Source organism: Carlito syrichta, unplaced genomic scaffold (genome assembly GCF_000164805.1).
Source record: "Carlito syrichta isolate Samal-C Ts95f unplaced genomic scaffold, Tarsius_syrichta-2.0.1 Scaffold306782, whole genome shotgun sequence".
Lineage (NCBI taxonomy): Eukaryota > Metazoa > Chordata > Mammalia > Primates > Tarsiidae > Carlito > Carlito syrichta.
The window spans coordinates 129,019-151,928 of NW_007250878.1; the positions used below are offsets into that span (position 1 = coordinate 129,019).

At 39.3% G+C, this 22,910-nt stretch overlaps 1 protein-coding gene across 1 annotated transcript in view; it reads right to left on the minus strand.

The window, feature by feature from the left end:
- The window catches only part of TOR1AIP2 (torsin 1A interacting protein 2), a 33,471-nt gene extending 10,732 nt beyond the window's left edge, over nucleotides 1-22,739 (minus strand). The window contains exon 1 of the mRNA XM_008063367.1: nucleotides 22,703-22,739. The gene's annotated coding sequence lies outside the window, so the exon portion shown is untranslated. The remainder of the gene's footprint in view (nucleotides 1-22,702) is intronic.
- Nucleotides 22,740-22,910: the final 171 nt, after the last annotated feature.

A 22,910-nucleotide genomic window follows, 5' to 3' on the forward strand; every position in this document is an offset into this window, starting at 1 on the left:
GGGCAACTTGGCGAGACCTCATCTCTACAATAAATCAAAAATTAGCTGGGCACGGTAGCATGCGCCTGTAGTTCCAGCTGTTGGAAGGCTAAGGCGGAAGGATCGCCGGAGCCCAGCGGGTCGAGGCAGCGGTGGCCAGGAGTGGCCACTGCACTCTAGTCTGGGTGACAGAGTGAAACTCCAACTCAAAACAACAACAACAACAACAAAAAAAAAAAGGTAAGTTACTAAGTAGAAAAATATCTGCAACACAGTCAGCCAGCAAGAGATTCATATCCAAAATACATAAAGAAACCCCCAAATCAGTAAAAGGCAAATAATGCTATGAAAAAGTGGGCAAGAGATGAACAAGCAATTCAGCAAACAGGAAACATTAAAGTTTAATGAATAAAAGAGTAGTCAAGGAAATGCAAAATAAATGGATGATGAGATATTACTGCAGGACCAGCAGATTGGCAAAAAGCTAAAAGTCAGGAATACCAAGTGTTGGTGAGGACTTGGAGATACAGAGAACTTATAAGCCCTACTGGCAGTAAACTGTTACTACAACTTTGGAGGAATATGGCAACTAAAGACATACATACTCTACAAATCAGCAACTCCTTTTTCAGTCATATAATAGAAAAACTCACTCATATGCCCAAAAATGTCTGATGAAGCACTATTTAAAATGAGGAATAATCAGAAAAACTCAATGTTAACTAGTGAGTAAGTGAGTTTAAAAATTGTGGCCTATTCTTAACAACAATACTATATATTGCAATTTAAATGAGTGAAATTACCTCAAAAAGCTGTAAAGGTACAGATAGCATCTATATAAGTAAGATAAATAATACTATATGGAGTGATTCAAAAATAATTGAATGGAATACAAATAAATTAACTACTGACACACGTCACAACATGGATGAATCTAAAAGACATGAGTGAAAGAAGCCACACATGAGCATATATGTCAAATGATTCCATTTACATGAAGTTCTAAAATAGGCAAATAATTATGATCAACAGTGATAGAAAACAGATTTATGGGTACTGGGGGAAGAAGTGTGGATTGGAAAACAGAATGAGGAAACCTTTTTGGGGTAATCAAAAGTATTTCATATCTTTACTGAAGTGGTGGCTTCATTTGTCATCAAACTTAAAATCTGAACACTTATTGTACATAACATAGATTATCCTCAATAAACTTTATTTCAAACAAATAGAACTGAATGCTTTCAAAAATACATTAGTTAGCAATTAGGTTGCAGCCCAAAAGAATTTGCCAAAAAACCATCACAGATAATTCCATAATCTTATAAATGCTTAACTCACAGCTTTGCTGCCACAAAGCACACATCGATACTGTAGCCCACTCAGTAATGTATAACCACTGTCCATTGTTGAAATGACATTCCTGCACAGGTGCAAGGAAGAAGTGGGACAAACAAGGAGATCCTTGACATATCTCACAAAAAGTCACATGCCAGCATATCTGGGAGATCTGGGGGCCACTATTCCAGAGGCAGGTCAATCTTTTCTTTTGAAGAGTACAGTCCCTACCAGAAAATGTGTTCATTAGGAACCTCTGACCTCTGAACTGCACAATGGAAGTGAGGCATAGCCTCATTCTGACGGAAAACAGAGCTGCTGCAGATTCTCTGTAGCTGTTGTAAGAACCACTCCATAAGCGTATCCAAAAAAAGCTATCTTTGATAGTATCTTTTATAATAAGGAACTGATGACCTGTGTGCTTCATATGGCACACAAAAAAATTACTTTTAGTTAATCCCTTACAAATTTAATTGTAAAATGTTGGTTTTCAGTGTCCCATACGTGGGGGTGATAACGATTTATTTTTCTTCCTAAATACAACTTGGCCTCATCACTGATAGTTATTTCCACTTCCCTGTGACCCTGAAATCTGCAGCAAAACTTGAATCATTTTGCTTTAACTGTCTCCATCAGGGATTGTAACAGGTTAAAGCTATAAGGTCTTATTCTCCATTTATGGAGAAAGCACTAGATGGTAGACTGAGGGATGTCTTATCTAGTTTTGATTTCCTGTAACTTTTCTAAAGAGGGACACAACTCTGCCTCACTGCTTCCTCCACAATTGTGGCTGCTTTGTACCTTGTCTTTAAGATATATCCTTTCAACTTCACCTCATTGTACAAAGGTAAATGCTTTGACAACTTGGTAGGTGTCATTCTGTGGTGCATCAAATGACCTTAGTACTGCAGTCACATAACCAGGTTGAGAAGACTTCAATACACAAAATAAAGAGCTATAAAGGTAACTACAAATGAATACAAATTGCATGTTACATATAAATTTGATACTAACAAAGTTACAAAATTATTGTCTATACATTGTTTACATATATAAGTTTATAATAAAAACAAACACAAATAGAAAGGACACTTCTGTTTAGTACTTGCTTCTGCAAGGAGCAAGAGTAGGTGGGTTTCAACTGTATATGTAAAGTTTCTTAAAAAAATAAAAAAAACTGAGGTAAATGTGGCAAAATGTTCGTGTATTTTAGATCTGGGTACACAGGTGTTTGTTATCTATTACGCTTTTCTATACGATTGAGTAATTATTGATTTTTTTAAATGAGTAATAAAATAAATTAGTCTCTGTTGGAAAAGTATCAAAAGGAAAGGCCTGTAGTGGCAACTCTTTGAGTTCATATGCAATGACCTTGTATTACAGAAGTATGCTTCAACTGCAGTCTCCTATGCATTTTGTCACAACCAGCTTGGAGGAGATAGGACAAGAAAAAGCTGCCTGTGAGAACAAAATTGGGGGTGGGAGACCAGTAAGACCTTACCCATCCTCCACTCCATCCTACAAACAAGTGTTGTCATGGGAACCAGTTAAAAGAGAGGAGAAAATGGAGACCTGGGGAAAACCAGAGGAGAAGAGGGGTGGGTATCAGAAAGCACTAAGAATTGTTCTGAATGAAGAAGGAAACTAGAAGTTTAGCAGCTAAGAAGAGCAAAAAAGAATCAGTCATTCCAGGAAAGCAGTTTAGATAGAAATGACACCATGACAAATGCATTCTAACCAAGAATATGGAACTACTAAGGGCAAAGTCAGGATTATACTTATTATAAGGGCACAATAAGTATATATCGTTATTTTTAAACACTTTGATTTTAGTGAATGATACCATTTTAGGCTCTAGGGATACAGAGAAACAGGTATCTTGGCCCTCTGTGAAAACAAGTAACATATAAAGCATACACAACTAATATAAAAGTTAATATTTATTGAGTATCTTCTTTGTGCCAGGCAACATTCAAAGCACTTTATATATTAACTCATTTAATCTTCACTACAATCTTTTGAGTTATAGACCATTAATATTTCTACTGTTTTAGAGATGAGGAAATTGAGCTACAGAAAGATTAAGAAACTTACCCAATAATATGAAACTACTAAGGACAAGGTCAGGATTTGAACTCAAGTAGTCTGGCTGTGGAACCTAAGTTTTTACGTACGACACTTAGAAAAAGCTTATATTAAAAATACCACAAAACACCCTGACTCTGGAATACCTGAATCTACGTTTGAATTGTGACTCTAGCACATGGCCTGAGTGAATATTTGGATATATCCTTCAACTTTTCTCAACCTGTTTATTTCAGTGTTGTGGAAAGTCTCAGGTGATATAAATCAAACAGCAATTACATCTACCATAATTAAGATTATAAATAGACCTAAAAAATGTGACAAAAATCTGCCTTGGGTCATCCACCCCTTCAAGCTTCTTAATCTTTATACGTAAGACCGTTTGACTCACACTAAAGACTCAACCTCAGTCCCAAGACCAATCTTGTCCTCAATCGTGAGAGATTTCAGAATTTTTTCAAATAATTCAGCATCAAGTTCTAACAACTGGCTTAAACCCTATTCTAAAACTAAAACTCTACATTTACCCCTAAGTCTAACTTCTGTCTTCTTGCCCTGTATCTTTCTTGATCCTAAAGATTTACTAGATGCCATATGATTGGAATATGTAATCACATTTGAACCCCACAACAGTATGAGATAGGTATTATTACACAACCTATTTCACAAATGAAAAAACTAGATACAGAGAGGTTAAAATGCCTAAGGATATTTAATAGTGTCAGAATTAGAATACAAGTCTAGTTAGCTACAAGAACTTTATTTTTCCTCTATAAAAAGCAGTTTTCAATCTGTGTCCTCAAAATTCCAAGGAGACTCAAGGGTTGCCAGGAAAGAATGAAGAGAGGAGAGGGCTGTAGCTCAGCCCACTTTTACAGACAGTTATGACATGCAGATCGCCACATATTCTTTAGATACCAGGGACTTGTTTTTTGCCTTCCTGTTTGCCTGGGCTTCCTTCTCCTATAACTTAGGGATGACTCTTGCTTCAGTCATCCACATCCCATGAAAGCCACCTTTTTGGTGGATGTATTTTCTTCCCAGTCCATCCCAGCACATTTCCATTAACCCCCCCCACTCCTGTGTCTGCCATAAATGGTCATTTTAGAAATGTTACTATTATATATAAGTAATATTTTCAACTCTTCCATATTATAAAAAGAGACTAACATGGCTCACACAATTAAAAAAATTTAAATGATCCCCAAGATCATTTGTCATTAAAATTGATTTTAGCAACATAGTACTTATATTTGAATAAAATTCATTATTCAACTATAAAGGGGAGCATTCTAGAATAATCTACAGTATTTTAAGCCACATGATATCAAACTAAGAAGACCTAAGCTGAAAAGCTTCAGAGCCTTCCTAAATTTTCTGAGTTCTACTACATGTTAATTTTTGAGAGTTGACCATATAATAGATATGTGATAATATAATGTTTGAAGGGAAAGTACTCTTCTTAATATTAAAATTAGTATTTTTTATTCCTTTCTCTTGCTCATATACTCACATAGCTTATAATGACACCAAACAATACTGGGAAGAGGGTCAGAACAGTTCTGATTAGTTTAATTAATGGGGAAGGAAATGTGATTGAGCCAGGCTTGGTGGCTCAGCCTGTAATCCCACGCCTTTGGGAGGCTGAGATGAGTGGATTGCCTGAACCAACGGGTTCGAGACCCGCCTGGGCAACTTGGCAAGACCTCATCTCTACAATAAATAAATAAAAATTAGCCTGGTGCGGTAGCGCGCCTGTAGTTCCGGCTACTCGGAAGGCTGAGGCAGAAAGATCACCGGAGGCCAGCAGGTTGAGGCTGCAGTGGCCGGGAGCAGCCATTGCACTCTAGGCTGGGTGACAAAGTGAGACTCCAACTCAAAAAAAAAAGAAAAGAAAGAAAGAAAATGTAACTGAGTTATGACCTAAAATATCAACAGTGATCGTCAGTCTGACATGAAAATTCTTTATATGTCACCAGCACAGCAAAGTACAATAAATATTACATCTTACAGTATTATGGGTACTCACACAGCTCTTATCTTTTTAAACCAGATATGTTAAATTATGAATGTGCTACTACAATGTTTCTCAAAGTATAGTCCTTAAAAGCACCTGCATTAGAATCTCCTGAGATATCATCTATATCTTCTTTTTTTTTTTTTTGAGACAGGGTCTCACTACGTTGCATCAGCTGGTCTCAAACTCCTGGGCTCAAGCAATCCTCCCTCCTCAGCCTCTCAATTAGCTGGGTTATAGTTGCATGCCACTGTGCCTGGCCTGAGGTGCTATTTACCATATGCTGATTCCTGGGGCCTACAAGCAACAAAAGGAATCAAGATTTCTACAGTAGGCCAAGATATGTGCATTTTTTAAATAAGCTTTCCCAGGAATTGCTTAGGTACTGATTTGAGAAATTAATGGTATAAATTCTTTTAAAATGATCTTACTATTTAAGGAGAGATTGGTTAAAATAAAAACAAAGATCTTTTCTCTATTTTGCTGCTATTTAAATTTTCACATGTGTAGAGTGCTTCTTAGTATGTGTCCTTGTAGCATACGCATTCTCCAATAAGTGGAAAAATTTTAGGAAACAATATTAATCATAATACTAACTCAAAAACACTATCTCAAAGTAGATATGCATCTTCTAGGAAGAGCTTCAGGATAGTGAACGCATTCTTAATTAAGGATAAATGATAAACTAACTAGTCTCCACTCAATTTAGCAGTCCACACAGTTTATTCAGCAATATAAGGAGAAAACCTCCATGTTGATAGACAAAAGGCAGATACAGGGTGGGTCTCTGGGGTACATTCTTTATACAAACTAACAAATAACTTCAGGTTTCATAACACGTGCCAAGTATGATTTGTTGCACACCAACAGCCATTCATTCCCCACTTCTTCCTTCTTAAAAGAGATCTGATTTTATCAGTTGAGGCATTGAGCCCTACCCAGGCAATGCCACCCTATTCTCTTTTGCCAGGCTTTCCCAGGCTCCCTTGTGAATCAGTGTATTCTAATGAAATGTAAGACGAAATCTGCTAGGGACTTTTGGGAAAGATTTCATTCCCAATTAAAAAACAAACTTGAAAGGAGAAAGCCTTTTGCTTAGGATCAAAATGTCTGGTGCAGCAACAAATCATATTGTACTCACTGAGGAAACAACCAAAAGGACAAAAACCAAAAGTAATAAGAATCCCAGAGGGAGAGGATTAGAAAAAACCTGGGTCCTTGATAACATTGTTGAGGTGACACAAAAGCACTGGATACATGGTACCTTAGTGTAATTTAAAAATTGATCTGGCCAGGCACAGTGGCTCACACCTATAATCCCAGCACATTGGGAGGCCGAGGTAAGAGGACTGCCTGACACCACAGGTTAGGCAGCTTGGCGAGACCTCATCTATACAATAAATCAAAAAATTAGCCAGGCATGGTGGTGCATGCCTGTAGTTCCAGCTACTTGGAAGGCTGAGGCGGAAGGATCACCTGAGTCCAGCAGGTGGAGGCTGCGGTGGCCATGAGTATGCCACTGCATTCCAGCCAGGGTGACAGAGTGAAACTTCGACTCAAAAAAAAAAAAATTGTTCAGTGGCCTCTGAGATGTCATCAACAGGTTTTTCTAAATTGCTTAACCCAATTCTGGGCCCATAATTTTCATGAACAAGAGATGTCCAGAATATGGCCAATGTTCAGCAAAACCTTTTGAGTTCTAAGAAAACTGCTTTCTTAGATAACATATATGAAATCAGGCTTAATAATTCCCTTTGTCATGTATCTCATAGTACAAGTAGTTTTCCATTTCCAGGGGGAAGACATTGTAAATTAAGTCACACAAAAACAGGCTAGTAGTCATTTTTATATAGAGACAAGTATAGATAGGTGCATTTTTACAAGTTTTTGCATAACCTACGTAGGTGTTTGCCTAATAGAATGTGAATTCTCTGACAGTGACCAGTTATCAGTAATGTCAAAGCCACACTGAGGATGGGCTAAACAGAACCAGTAATGAATAAATGGCTACATATGAATAAATATATATATATAACCACTGATCAAAGTATAACAGTTGGAAATTAGAACAACGTAGTTCTTATTAAAATTTACTTGAATAATCTGAGATCCAGTTACAGTGACAATGCTTTCCCACAAAAGTTATGGTTTAGAAATACCATTAGGGAACACAGAATGGGGCCTCCTCTCTAGGACTACCTTGTCATATTTCAATAATTAGACTTTTTTCAACAATTAGAAACTTTTCAGAAGGGCAAGCAAGTTTCAAAACATTTTTAAGAAATACGGATTAGTCTGGTTCTAGATGAACAGTCTGGCTGGAATACTGACTAAACTCATGCTGACCAAAATATGTGTAGGCCATGGAAGCAGATCCAACAATTCAAGCAGTTCACCAACGTAGTGACAGTCTGGGTCAGATTTAGAAATGAGTTATTGTTCCATCTTCCTTGGGTTACTAGCTCAAAATCCTCTAGAGTATTAATGATTTTGACTGTCACAGAAGTTATTTGTTTTGGCCAAGTTTTTTGTTTAAGGTTTTATCTGTTCTGGTCAAGATTAACTGTAATGCTGGGTTAAAACCAGCTACTCTGGAGTCATGTATTCTTTTTCTAACCAGTGGAGGACCCAGAAGAAATGGATGGCAGGCTTTTTCAAAGGTCCACCTGGTAAGATTTTGTGGAGCCCACTCAAGTGGGAAAGACCATGGAAGAACAAGGCTTCTATTAGCAGGATTATCAGGATAGCACTCAGGACAATAATCAGCTCTGTTAATACGGTCTAAAAATACTTGGTAACATTCATTTTCAACAAGTTCAGTTTGGTACAACCAATGGCCTAGTTCTAAACTAGGAAACCACTGCTGTCCACAATCAGGGCAGTGTGAATTATCTGAGAACATCTGGACCTAGTGAGACAACACAGGGAGCAATGTAACAGCAAGAGACAATGACAAAGAGAGACACCCAAATAACCAGTCCTATTACAGGTTTGGTTTAGCAATTTCTCAGTTCAACCAACATTATTTGGAGGTTAAATTCAGCTTGCACGTCAGTGCAATTCTTCAAGATTTCGTTGTCTATTTTCACTCAATTGCAACTCAGTCTCTGAACTCAGGGACCAATCCAGTCTATAATGTTATCAGTCACTTACTAGCAGCACAGATCTCAGAATAGCTCCTTCAAATCCCAGTTTCTCAAGAAGAGACAGGACTCTAGTCTAAATTAGTTATTTTTCTCTTATGTGTAATCAGTTGGTGGTGGTGCCACACAGAGGTACTTGGCTTACTCTCCTTTGTTGGTTAGGTTATTATGTTTGCTCGGTGAAAGAGGAGCTGACAGATCCAGTGAGTCTTTTGTTGGTGCTGGCACTCTTGCTGTTGTAATACACGTACCCAAGTCTTAAGGCCTTGGCACTTTACAGTGATGTAGAAGGGTTAGGAAAACCTGGTAAAGTCTTCTTGAGCATAGATCCAACGACGTCTGTCTTTGGGAGGACCTTAATCAGGACCCAGTCACAGAGAAGGAGCTGATGCTGGGTGGTTGGAGGATCTGGGAATGCGTCACATACCTGTAAATGATAAAACTTCAGACGACTCATATGGGCTTTGCAGTTGTTCACAATATTATTAGAAACACATATTTGGAAACTATTTGGGTCATTCAAGGTGGATGGATGAGAAATGTCTCATAAGTTTCCCCACAAAAATTTAACAAGCCTTCAAACTAATTTATCAGCTGGGAGTTTGCTCAAAGGGGCACTAGGAAGGATTCTGAATCATTGAAGATTTGCATCAGGACTAGCTTAATTTTTTTTTAAGGACTGTATCTTTTTTCTAGTCCTTTTGCACTTTAGGAATAATAAGGTGTATAATCATGTTTAACCTGGTAAAACTTTGAGACTTCTTGTATATTTCTTCTGTGAAATGGGTGCCATATATAGTATTCCCATAATGTATGGGAAACATTAACAATAACAGCCTTTCCATAATAAGTTTCAATCCACCTAGGAATTGAAAAAGCTAAAAATTATTAGGTAATATTCTTAGAAGCTAACCATAGGAAGCTGGATGAAATCCTTTTGAAGGCCAAAAAGATACCAAGAAGGGCAGGTCTCACTGCCCACATCTATCTTTTCTGGTTTATGTACATTATTAGTTTGAGAACACAAGTAAGGAATAGCCCTGAGCACAGTCCTGAGCTATTCTTGGAAAATGCATAGTAAATCAGCTGGAATTTACAGATGCTATCATCATCTTTGTACTCCTTCATAACACTGAATATAGCATGTAAACAAAGTAGGGCAGTAGGATGTATGGAACAACCAGATGGCCACCTACATATTGTTATCGTTTTCAGAATCTAACATATACTCTTTCTTCAGAGTTCTTTTTGTAAATTCTGAGTCTTGATCCTGTAAGAGTATTCAGGGGCAGTGAGGAGGGTGTGGGTATTAAAAGTGTATAAAGATCTGGCCTGAAAAACAGAAGGAGTTACAGCCTTAGTTGCTGTCAGCCAAAGCATTTTTCTTACAGACTATCAATAATAGCGGAGATTCTCAGATTTTAAAATGATAAGTTTAAAATGCAACTGAAGAGCCTTGGACAGTGCTACAACATGGGGCCCATATTTTGATGGGTGTCCCAGAGGAGGTAAAACAGAGTCAGTGTAGATACACATATGTGTTTTTCGAAGTTGGGTAACAATGTCTGGAGGAGGGCTACCCATTTAGCTCCTTAGACAGAGTGGACAAAAGGCAGGTTTCCTGACTCAGAGGCCTTATACTTGGTGTTGATAGCATAGGGTATAATACAAGTCCCTAAGGATTAGGTGACAAGAGCCACCAGAACGAAAGTTTCCACTACTGAATTAAATCTCAGGTGTCTAGTCATGGAAAAGATAGATGACAAATAAGATCCCCCACAATGGTGGAGCTTATTAAACACAGAAGGTAAAAGTAAAGTCACATGACTAAGTCTGACATTTAAAAGATCAAATTTTTTATTTTTAGAGTGGTATCAGGGAATTGCAATTAAAACCACAGCAAGATACTATTTCGCATGCACCAGACTAACAAAAATTAGCAAGACTGACAATGTGAGTTACACCTACTACAGGAAAAGCCACTCCTTCCCGAGGACAATCAGGAGTCAAAGCCCTAAAGCTCCAAGAGCTCAGAATAACTCCACCCTTCCCCCACCTTCAGTTCTCCAATTTCAAGCAAGCACCAGAGCTCCAAGTACTCCTGAATCAAGAGAACGCCACTGTTCCAGGTTCAATACAAGATACTCCTCTCCTGGTCCTTCAAACTACTATAGGCAAGAGCCAAAAGGGAACCCCAGAGCTCCAAGTGTTCAGAATACCACCATCACCAGCTTCTTCACTTTCTTTAGCCTTATCACACTGGATGAGGAGGAGAGAAGGCAGAAACCCCAGAAATGCTCCTGATAAGGTTCTCAACCCCCTACTCCCAGCCCAACATGCACAGCTTCATTACCATTATCTGCTTGAAAGCATCAGGACCAATCTCATACTTGTAACGTTTATGTCTATCGCCACATGAAGCCCTGGACTTCCTGGTTATACTTCATCCCCTTAGACGCAAATCCCCCACATGGCTTTAAGAGCAGTGAGATAGCACCACCCCCCCCTTGCTTTACTCGCAGAATATTCTGCTATAATAAAATTTTTGCTATATTATATATTCTACTTATTTTTCTCCACTAAAATATAAACTCCCTGAGAGCAGAACTTTTTTTCTTCTCATTTACTGCTACAAGTATCCAGTAAATATTTCTTGAATAAATGGCAAAAATAAAGCACAATCTGAATCTTTATACTCTAATAATGTGCTTAAATTGGTACAACCACTTGTGGAATTAGGTTGGCATTACCTAGCAAAGAAGATGTATATTTCCTATAACTCAGTAATTCTACTCTTAGAAATAAACACTCTAGAAAAAGTTGCATATGTACATTTGAAAACATGAATAAAAATATTCATGACAGCAAAATAACAGCCAAAATGTCCATGAACAGTAGAATGGACAGAGGTATTGCCATACAGTGGGATACTGTATATACAGACACAGATAAAACTCAAGAATGTTGAGTTTAAAAAAAAAAAGGAAGTAGAAGGAAAAAATATTCTCTCACATAACTTTCATAAAGCTTCAAAAGCATGTAACATTAATATATGCATATGGCTAAGTATGCAATAAAACTTAAGAAAAAAGGAAGCCCAAATCTCAAAATAATTATTACTTTTTATGGGAGAGGCAAGGGGATGAAATGAGGAAGACATCTAAAGATAACTCTAATTTCTTTAAACTGGATGGAGGTACAAGAATATGCACTATTATCATAAATCCTAATAGTTCACAGCCTCTCTATTGAATATTTCATAATTTTAAGAGAGAGTAGAGAAGAAATAGCAATGGGATAGAGATTAATAAGCAAAATCAAACTTTCACATTGTGGACAAGAGCAGCAGCAGTTAATCTGCTCAGAGGCAAAGCAAGCAAATGATCATATTGGGATAAAGAGGAGCCATATAGAAGGATATGGATCTTTGTTTTTCTCATAAAATTGTAAGCAACCATCTCTTCAAAGAAATAAGGTTTTAAGCCGGGCTCGGTGGCTCAGCCAGTAATCCCGCACCTTGGGAGGCTGAGGTGAATGGGATGGCCTGAGCCTGCGGATTCGAGACCCGCCTGGGCAACTTGGTGAGACCTCATCTCTACAATAAATCAAAAAATTAGCCGGATGTGGTAGCGATCGCCTGTAGTTCCAGCTACTTGGAAGGTTGAGGCGGAAGGATCACCGGAGCCCAGCAGGTCGAGGCTGCGGTGGCCGGGAGCGGCCACTGCACTCCAGTCTGGGCGAGAGTGAGACTCCAACTTAAAAAAAAAAAAAAGGAAAAAAAGTTTTAAAAAACCTACTTAATGTTAATATGAAACAGAGAGTCTATCTTAGCATACCCCAAGAAGGCATAAATCCGTGTGTAGGGAAGATACTATTTCATATGGTACCTTTTTGCCCCATATAGGAAAAGGTATCCTTCCTCGAGGCAAGATGCAACACAGAGAACCTCACTTGACCAAGTATTCAACAGTACCCTTAATCCTCTGCCTGTTAGATAAGAACACTTAACAATAGCTAACACTTATCAAGTGCCACTTTCTGTTCTAAAAACTTTATGGTCGTTAACTTTATTTAATCTCTACAATAATCCAATGAGGAATTATTATCTCCATTTGTAGTTAACAAAATAGAGTTAAGTAACTTGCCTGACACCACACGGGTAGCTGTAGAGAAGTCAGCTCTGAATCCAGGCAGACTGGTTCCAGAGCCTGCAGTCCTAACCACTATAAGATACTGCCTTTGTGAAGCAGTGACAGCTGAACTCTAGAAAGCCCTTTCACAGGCTGTTTACAAAGCCAGAGGATACTCTTCAACTATGTATATATATATACTGGCGGTAGGATGGGGGAAATCATCTCTCGTGATTTTCCACTTCCACACCAAAAAAAAATCCAGGATAAGTTTCAGGGAGTCCTGAATCCTCTGAAATTACATATAAAAATCTTTACGTACATATGTGCATTTTTTTTTCCAGAAAGATGGTACATACTTATAGATTCCCAAAGAAATCTGAAATGATTCAGGACCATTAGGCATTAATAGTTCCTAATCATTTACTATCAAAAGGAACTTTTATTCCTAGCACCGTTCAATCTCATTTTGGAAAGATGTCCAAACAATCTGCACTCTTGAAATAATTTTATTTTCTCATTTTTATTAATCAGACATGTGGATCTGCCAATCAGAATGTCTAATAAAACAAAAAACTAGTATTACTAGTCTTAGTTTAGAAACTTTCAATAATTTAAATTAGAGCTAATACTCTAAATGCCTATAATATTAAGTTGGAAAGATTTAGATATCCTGAAATTTGTTTCCTTCCTCAACTCCATTAACTTAAGTCAAAAGCAGTTGATTAAAGGTAAATATATGACCATCATTAGGCTTTGAGAAATGCTGAAAATACCTTGAGAACTACCATTACTCTACAGATTGATTATTCAACATAATCATTTAAGTTGTTTGAGGAAACCTCCAAGTGCTAGGCCCAAAAACAAGTACTATTTATACAAAGAGAACAATTTTTCAGGATCTCTAGGTATCTAGGGAATCCAGATTGGAATTAGTAATTTAGGTGAAGCTTAAACCTTTTGGATATAAATGAATATAAAAAAAGATCACCTGCAGAGATCATGAGAAATTTAGGGAGGCCCTCAGAAGAAGATGGAATGCCTGTGTTTTCAAACAAAACTTCTTGCCAGAAACAGTGGGCAAATGGCAAAGTTTGAAGAGCTTTCCTACTGCACAAGTGATATACAAGTGATATACAAAAGAAAATAACACACATAGTGGCTCATGCCAGTAATCCCAGCACTTTAGGAGGCTGAGGTGAGAGGACTGCTCAAGCCCAAGAATTTCACACCAGCCTGGGCAACACAGCAAGATCTTGTCTCTACAAAAAATTTAAAAAATTTGCCGGGTATGATGGTGCACACTTGTAGTTCCAACTTGCCAACAGGTTGAGGTTGAAGGATTTCCTGAGCCCAGGTGGTTGAGGATGCAGTGAGCTGTGATCATGCACTCTTGAAATAATTTTATTTTATTTTCTCATTTTTATTAATCAGACATGTGGATCTGCCAATCAGAATGTCTAATAAAACAAAAAACTAGTATTACTAGTCTTAGTTTAGAAACTTTCAATAATTTAAATTAGAGCTAATACTCTAAATGCCTATAATATTAAGTTGGGTCAAAAGTCCATCGCCAAGTTGCACTCCAGTCTGGGAAACAGAATGACACTCTGACTCAAAAGAAACAGAAGAAGAAAAGAGAATACAAATCAGGGATTTTGTGTGTGAGAACTAAAGTAAATTTAAGACTTTTCCTGAACCTTTATTAAAAGAAAAAATTATGACAATAACACTTTCACAGCAAAACAGAAAATGCAATTCTATTTATTTATTTATTTGAGTTGGAGTCTCACTCTGTTGCCCAGACTGGAGTGTAGTGGCCGCTCCGGGCCACCACAGCCTCAACCTGCTGGGCTCCGGCAATCCTTCCACCTCAGGCTTCCAAGTAGCTGGAACTATAGGCGAGTGCTACCACACCCGGTTAATTTTTTGATTTATTGTAGAGATGAGGTCTCACCAAGTTGCCCAGGTGGGTCTCGAACCCGCAGGCTCAGGCAATTCACTCATCTCAGCCTCCCAAGGCGCAGGATTACAGGCTGAGCCACTAAGCCTGGCTAGTTCTATCGAATCCAATGAAATTTATATCAACTAACTACGGCAGCTTTATGCATAGCAATATTACTTTCTCTAAATATACTGATTCTATTTCACTACTTGCTATTTCCTGAATGGATGTTAGTAAGCAAGCTCAAATCTGTCTTTCATGGACAAAAAATTCCCTTGTTCTTTTTAGTAGTAGCAAAATAATTAAGTTTCAGGCTGAGTCAGGATTGGGGTGACTTTTTTTTTTTTTTTGAGTTGGAGTCTCACTCTGTCACCCAGACTGGAGTGCAGTGGCCGCTCCCAGCCACTTGCAGCCTCAACCTTCCAAGTAGCTGGAACTACAGGCGCGTGCTACCATGTCTGGCTGATTTTTGATTTATTGTAGAGATGAGGTCTCGCCAAGTTGCCCAGGTGGGTCTCAAACCTGCGGGTTCAGCAATCCACTCACCTCAGCCCCCACAGCACAGGATTACAGGCTGAGCCACCGAGCCCAGCGTGGGGTGACTTTTACAGGCAATAAATCTCTTAAGACTTTATCCTCAATCAACTCCTCACATGACACATAAAATCAAAAGATAGCACAGAGAAAAAAATATAAATGCTTTAAGCCATCCTGAATTCCTATTTTAAATATTTTCTTCATGTGGCACTATATTCTAAGAACACTGAATAACCATAATTATCTACTTTTTGTTTAAGATAGTTTTTCCATTACGTTTCATACATAAAGTAATATCTGATGAGCTTCCTGTTTTATATCCAGTTCTGAATTTAGAAAATGGAATATTAGGGAGAAAAAAAAGTCATTCTTCTTTTTGAATTCACATAATCTAAAAGAATTTGATGAAGATATATTATAAACATAAATGCTCCTGAAAAAGTCTCTGACTTGTCTTGTAAGAAACTTCTTTTAATTTGGCAAAGTCTTGAGATCACTTAGAGAAGGTACATGGATGACAGTTGTCAGTATTATTTAGCATCCAATACCCCCTCTTAAGAGGAACAGCGCATAGCTAGTATACTTTTGGGGGAGGGGGATCACCATAAAGGAGAACAACTGGTTCAGAAATGTACTGGTATATATCTATTTTATGTTGTCCTAACGGGTCAAAAGTCCATGGCCCAAATTCTGTCTACAATTTCATTTTAAAATACCAGCAGCCAAACCTTTAAGGCTAATATGCAACATTGAACAGTCAGACCCGGTGCCAAGCCTAAGTACTTCCATATTTGTGCTATGTCTGTTTAAAACTAAATTTCTATGTCTTTCCCACTCCTCTGCACCCTATCTACTGTCATAATATCCCAATATTATTATTTTTGCAATTTACTCACTAATTTTTCAGTATTTTCACTAACTGGTGACTTATTCCAGATTTTTTAAATGGAGTTTGAAAAACTGCTAAACTAACAGCCAAGTGCAATGGCTCATGCCTATAATCCCAGCACTCTGGGAGGCAAAGAAGGGAGACTTGTTTGAGCCTCGGAATTCAAGACTAGCCTGGGCAGCACAAGGGAGACTTGTCTCTACAAAAAAAATCAAAATAATTAGCCTAGTGTGATGACACACACCTGTAGTCCGGCTACTCGAGAGGCTGAGGTGCAAGGATCGCCTGAGCCCAGGAAGTAGAGGCTGCAGTGAGCCGTGACTATGTCACTGCACTCCAGCCTGGGCAACAGAGATGGAAGGGAGGGAGGGAAGAAGAGAGGGGGGAGGAGGAATGGGAGGAGGAAAAGGGAGAGGGAGAGGGGGAGAGGGAGAGAGAGAAAGAGAAGAGGGAGGGAGGGAGGAAGAGGGGGGAGGAGGAGAGAGAGAGAACTTTAAGCTAGGAACAAAAAGCACTCCAATTACTTCCTTAGGTACCGTTTTTTACATAAGGACTGAATGCCTGGTGCAGTTCAGATACTATATATATTCCTGAGTATAGCAAGTCTTCCCTTTCTACTTGTCCTTCTGACTCCCTACTGTCCTCTGACTTGTATCTCTGGTTTAGGCTGATCATGTAGAGGCATTAAGTAATACACAAAAGACCTAATAATTTGCTAAGATTTCCAAAAGTGGGATTATCTGTCATAACTGACTGCCAATTTAAGTTCAACTCCCCTAATCACTTTTAGTATCAACTTCAAGTCAACACATTTTTATTAAACTTTTATTGTGAAATATTTTTAGACTTAAAAGTTGCAAAAAATATTGCAAAGTTCCCTTATATCCTTCATCTAAGCCAGGCTCAGTGGCTCAGCCTGTAATCCTGTGCCTTGGGAGGCTGAGGTGAGTGGATTGCCTGAGCCCGCGGGTTCGAGACCCACCTGGGAAACTTGGTGAGACCTCATCTCTACAGTAAATCAAAAAATTAGCTGGGCGTGGCAGCGCAAGCCTGTAATTCCAGCTACTTGGAAGGCTGAGGCAGAAGAATGGCCAGAGCCCAGCAGGTCGAGGCTGCAGTGGCTGGGAGTGGCCACTGCACTCCAGTCTGGGTGACAGAGTGAGACTCCAACTCAAAAAAAAAAAAGAAATTAACATTAGTTCAAGTCAATTAAACTATAGGCCATGTTCAAATTTCACCAGTTTTTCCACTTAATGTCGTTTTTCAGTTTCAGGGTCCAATTCAGGATCTGCACATCTCATTGTATTTAGTTATTTCTTCTTAGTCCCTTAGATGGTTCCTCAGTCTTTACTTGTCTTTTGTGACCCTTCCTTGTCTCTGTGACCTTGACATTTCCAAAGCATACTAGTTGTTTTGTAGAGTGCCCCTCAGTTTGCATTTTTTATAATATTTTATCATGATCAGGAAGATAAAAAGGTTATGCATGTTTGGCAATAACAATCACCACAGAAATAATGTGTCCTTATTGTATCATATCATTGGGTTCATGATGTCCTCATCTTATTTCTGGGAATATTAGCCAAGATCACCTGGTTAACATGATATCTCCACTGTTAGGTTACTAGTTTTCCTTTGTAGTTAATAATTATCCTGAGGGAGATACTTTGAGACTATGTAAATATCCTGGTTTCCTCAACCTTTCACCAACTAGCACCATAGGTGGATTTTGTCTGCAACAACTACTATGGTGCTGTTTGCCTAATGGTGGTTTCCTATTTCCTTCTTTTCCTCCATGTTCATGAATTGGAATTCTTCTGGAGTTGTCCCTTCTCTTCTACTTATTCAGCGGTATCATAATAGACTCATGTTTTATTTTATGGGTTAAAGTCCAACACTATCACTACTCATTTTATTGCTCAAATTGTTCCAACTTGGCCATTAGAAGCTCCTCAAGTTGGCTCCTGTGTTGTTTCAAGAAGGTCCCAAGCTTTTTTGAGCACTTAATTTCAAGCATCACAAGAAGTTCTAGGCTTATCTTGTATTTTTTTCCTGCCCCAGCCCTAAAGTCAATTGCTTCTCTAAAAAGTGCCAGTTCCTTCAAAAACTAAGATCTTATGCCTGATGCTAATGAGGTAAAAGTGTCAAGTCTACAATGTGGGCAACAGTCACTAATATTTTTCTTACTATATTAAACTCATTAGAATCACCTGGGAACCGGTTAAAAATGCAAATTCTTGAGTCCCAACCGAGACCCACTACACCAAAATCTCTCAGGATTTTAAAGAAATTTGTGTTTAAACAGGTTTGCCATATGACTCTAGGGTTCACAGTAAAGTTTAAGGAACACTGCTTTAAAGAAAAGTTAATTTTCCTTCATTATAAACCCTATGTTTAGTTCTAATTTTAACAAAAGGAAAGTTCAGACCTAATGAATTTGCCTTGTGTATAAATCATAATTTTACTACCACAGTAAAACTATAGGTGAATGATCTAATCTGTTAAGAAACTAAACGCAGCCGGGCTCAGTGGCTCAGCCTGTAATCCTACGCCTTTGGGAGGCTGAGGTGAGTGGATTGCCTCAGCTCGTGGATTCGAGACCCGCCTGGGCAGCAAGACCTCATCTCTACAATAAATCAAAAAATCAGCCAGGCGTGGTAGCGCATGCCTGTAATTCTGGCTACATGTAAGGCTGAGGCGGAAGGATCGCTGGAGCCCAGCAAGTCGAGGCTGCGGTGGCAGGGAGCGGCCACTGCACTCCAGTCTGGGTGACAGAGTGAGACTCCAACTCAAAAAAAAAAAAAAAAAGAAACTAAACGCTTTGCTATTCTTCATTTTTCTACAGAATTTGTTAAAAATCAGGTGGATAGAGTAGTTATAAAGAAAAAAAGTAGTTGTAAAGAACCTCGGCCGGGCTTGGTGGCTCAGCCTGTAATCCCAGCGCTTTGGGAGGCCGAGGTGAGTGGACTGCCTGAGCCCGCGGGTTCGAGACCTGCCTGGGCAACTTGGCAAGACCTCATCTCTACAATAAATCAAAAATTAGCCAAATGTGGTAGCGCACGCCCGTGGTTCCGGCTACTTGAAAGGCTGAGGCGGAAGGATCGCCAGAGCCCAGCAGGTTGAGGCTGCAAGTGGCGGGGAGCGGTCACTGCACTCCAGTCTGGGTGACAGAGTGAGACTCCAACTCAAAAAAAAAAAGAACCTTTATACAGTTCTTTAAAAATACTGTAAATAGTGTTACAAAAAAGTCAGCCTCCAAGATCAATTTTTGCTACATATGACCTAACATTCATATAGTGAATCTATCAATATAGAACCCAAAACAGCACTAGGCTCTAAAATTAGAATGCCTAGGCCTAAATGACTACACCAGCTTCTGACATCGTAAACTCTTCGCCTTTTGTTTTCTCAATCACAAAATGGAGTAACACTACTTCAATGAAAGAGGCAGTATGAAGATTAAATGAGATAATGTGTAACACAACTATGAAGGCACAAAAGAAATCCTTAAAAACTGTTAATTATTGTCATTATTTGAACTATTAAATAAAAGTAGAGTTTTTATTGTTTTGGAATAGAGAAAGCAAGCAGAAACTGCACTAAAGGAGAGTTCTGCTACTTCTTCACCAGTATATCAGAATAAAAGCAGAACCAAACAGCAAAATTTACATAATTTTTTAAATACCTTCAGAAGAGGCCAGGCAGAGTGGCTCATGCCTATAATCCCAGCACTCTGGGAGGCCAAGGTGAGAACAGTGCGTAAGCCCAGTAGTTCAAGACCAGCCTGAGCAACTTGGTGAGACCTCATCTCTAAAATAAATCAAAAAATTAGCCGAGCGTGGTGGCATGTGCCTGTAGCTCCAGCTACTAGGAAAGTTGAGGCTGAAGGATCACCTGAGCCCATTAGGTCGAGGCTACGGTGGCCATGAGCGTGCCACTGCACTCCAGCCTAGGTGACAGAGTGAGATACAACTCAAAAAAACAAAACCTCAGAAGAAACCAATATTTTAAATGCTATCACATTTGCCTTATGTACACCCATGATCAGGACTGTAGGAAAACATATAAAAATCAACATAATTTGATTTGTTGAGGTGGTGGGATTATAGGTGAATTCTCTTCCCTTCTATTTTGATTACCAAAATCACATGCATGGTTCATATCTGAGTCAAAGCCCACCTCACCCCCCTGAAAATAAATTAACGTGCCTTAGCCAGGCGTGGTGGCAAATGCCTGTGGTTCCAGCAACTTGGAAGGCTGAGACAGAAGGATCACCTGAGCCCAGCAGGTTGAGGCTGGAATGGCCGTAAGTGTGTCACTGTACTCCAGCCTGGGCGACAGAGTGAGACTCCAACTCAAAAAATAAAAATAAAAAACTCATGTGCCAATTCCTTTAGTATTAGTAAAGAGGAAAGTAGCCCAATCAGTGAAAATAGTTCTCACTTACTGTTTCTGAATCTTTAAACTTTTCCATTTAATACTCCAAATGGCCGGGCTCGGCTCAGCCTGTAATCCCGCGCCTTTGGGAAGCTGAGATGAGTGGATTGCCTGAGCCCGCGGGTTCAAGACCCGCCTGGGCAGCGAGACCTCATCTCTACAATAAATCAAAAAATCAGCCGGGCGTGGTAGCACCTGCCTGTAATTCCCGCTACTCGGAAGGCTGAGGCGGAAGGATCACCAGAGCCCAGCAGGCGAGGCTGCCGGGAGTGGCCACTGCACTCCAGTCTGGGCGACAGAGTGAGACTCCAACTCAAAAAAAAAAAAAAAATACTCCAAATGATCCTAGGACTACTTTAACTGATGAAGAAATGGGCTCAGAGAGAGAAAGTAACCTATCCAAGTTACATAGTGACAGAACAGGAATTCAAACTTAGCTATGACTTCAAAGTCTATGCTATATCCAATATTGGGGACAGTCTTCCTGATTCCCAAATGTTTAACTTCTGTGCAAAATTCATGATATTTAATCATCATACTGAATTTTCTCTTGCAGGACACAGTTTAATAAATGGTTCATAGGATGTAGAAATAACAGTAAAATTTTAACACAATTAAAATTCTAAATGCAAAATAAAAATGGCCCCTTCTTTATTCTTGAATTTTTTTGGAGTTTATGTGCTTTCAGTGTATAACCTCGAAGTGATAAAGCAGACAAGGCTTCTCTGAACAAACTTTCCTCTAGGAAATTCATTCTTTTTTTTTTGAGTTGGAGTCTCACTCAGTCGCCCAGACTGGAGTGCAGTGACCGCTCCTGGCCACGGCAGCCTCGACCTGCTGGGCTCCAGCGATCCTTCTGCTTCAGCCTTCCAAGTAGCTGGAACTACAGGTGCGCGCTACCATGCCCGGCTAATTTGTATGATTTATTGTAGAGATGAGGTTTCATCATGTTGCCCAGGCGGGTCTCGAACCCTCGGGCTCAGGCAATTCACTCACCTCGGCCTTCCCAAAGCGCGGGATTACAGGCTGAGCCGCCAAGCCCGGCCCCGCCAGGAAATTCAAATGGCACTTCAAGGAAATGTGGATTTCCATGGAATATAGTTTAAACTGACTTCTTAGGCAAAAATAAGTTACACACAAGACACAATGCTTTATTAAAATATCCAATAATCCTCAAATAATTAGCTAAATTGTTAATTTATTTGTGAATTATTGAAGTTCTTAGGCTAGTATTACCTCTACATTAGGAAAGAAACTAGGTAAAATGGAGCTTAAATGAGTCACCCAGGATTACGTAATAAACCTGCAGCAAAACTAGTAACCAAGTTGTGGACTCTGCATTCAGCATAATCAACATTACTGAAGAGAGACTCCCACTTAAAAGTTTTCATACAGAGCAGATGTGAAGTTTTTCAAACTGTTCAAATCCGCACAAAGGCTTCTAAGAACATTTGTAGATATCTACCAAGAAGTTCCAATTTCATTAAATGAGTTTCCACTGGCCACTTATACACTGATCATGTGCTTTAAAAAAAAACAACTGATAAATATGGATAGCTGCCACGGCCTAAGACCCTAAGAAAGGACCTCTCAATAGATCCGAAATTAAAGATTTCAAAACGAGTATGTCTAGTCTGTGTAAGACAACTCTTTTCTGGATCTTTGAACAGTATAAAGTCTAACAATTAAGCACAACTCATAAAGTTGGCGAGTACTATGAACTTTGTTGAAAGAAAAGGGGTAGCAAACGTTTTCATCGGGTATGAAATGTAATTCAGAGCAAGGTACATATATAACATGTAAGGAAGATGGTAAGGTCTAACTAAAACTTCAACTTTGCAATTTTTAGCACCATTTTTAACAACAACGACGTTTTAAGGATTACGATCACGAACGTGGAAGATCCTGTCGGGCACGGAGCAACCGCCACCTGCACTAGTAGGCAGATTTAACCTTAAAAGAAGTCTGCTTCTCATCTTCAAGTCTAAACCAAAAATGTACTTACACCTTAATCTGTCTGGTGTTTGTAAGATTCTGTCTCTTTTTACTCCGAGACAAAAATCTACCCCCAACCTACCTCGCTTACTGTTTGCGGTGTGGGGAGGTGGGGGTGGGGAGGAACTGTTTCTGAAAGACCTTCTGAAAGAATGAGACATCAGTTCAAATGCTGAAACTTGGACAATGTGTATGTTCATTTTGTTTACTTACAAATTCTGGCGAGGTTTTAACTCGTAGAACTGTCAATAACAGGGTGTCCGCTCCGCTCCGCTCCCCGACACCGGGCTACACCCCACGGCCGCCGCCGCCGAATGTCGTCCGGGTCCGCCCACGTGACGCAAACCTCCGCCGGAAGACGCCCGCGGAATGCTGGGACTAGTAGTCCGGGTGTCCGCCTCCTCCCTCCCCCCACCTCCCC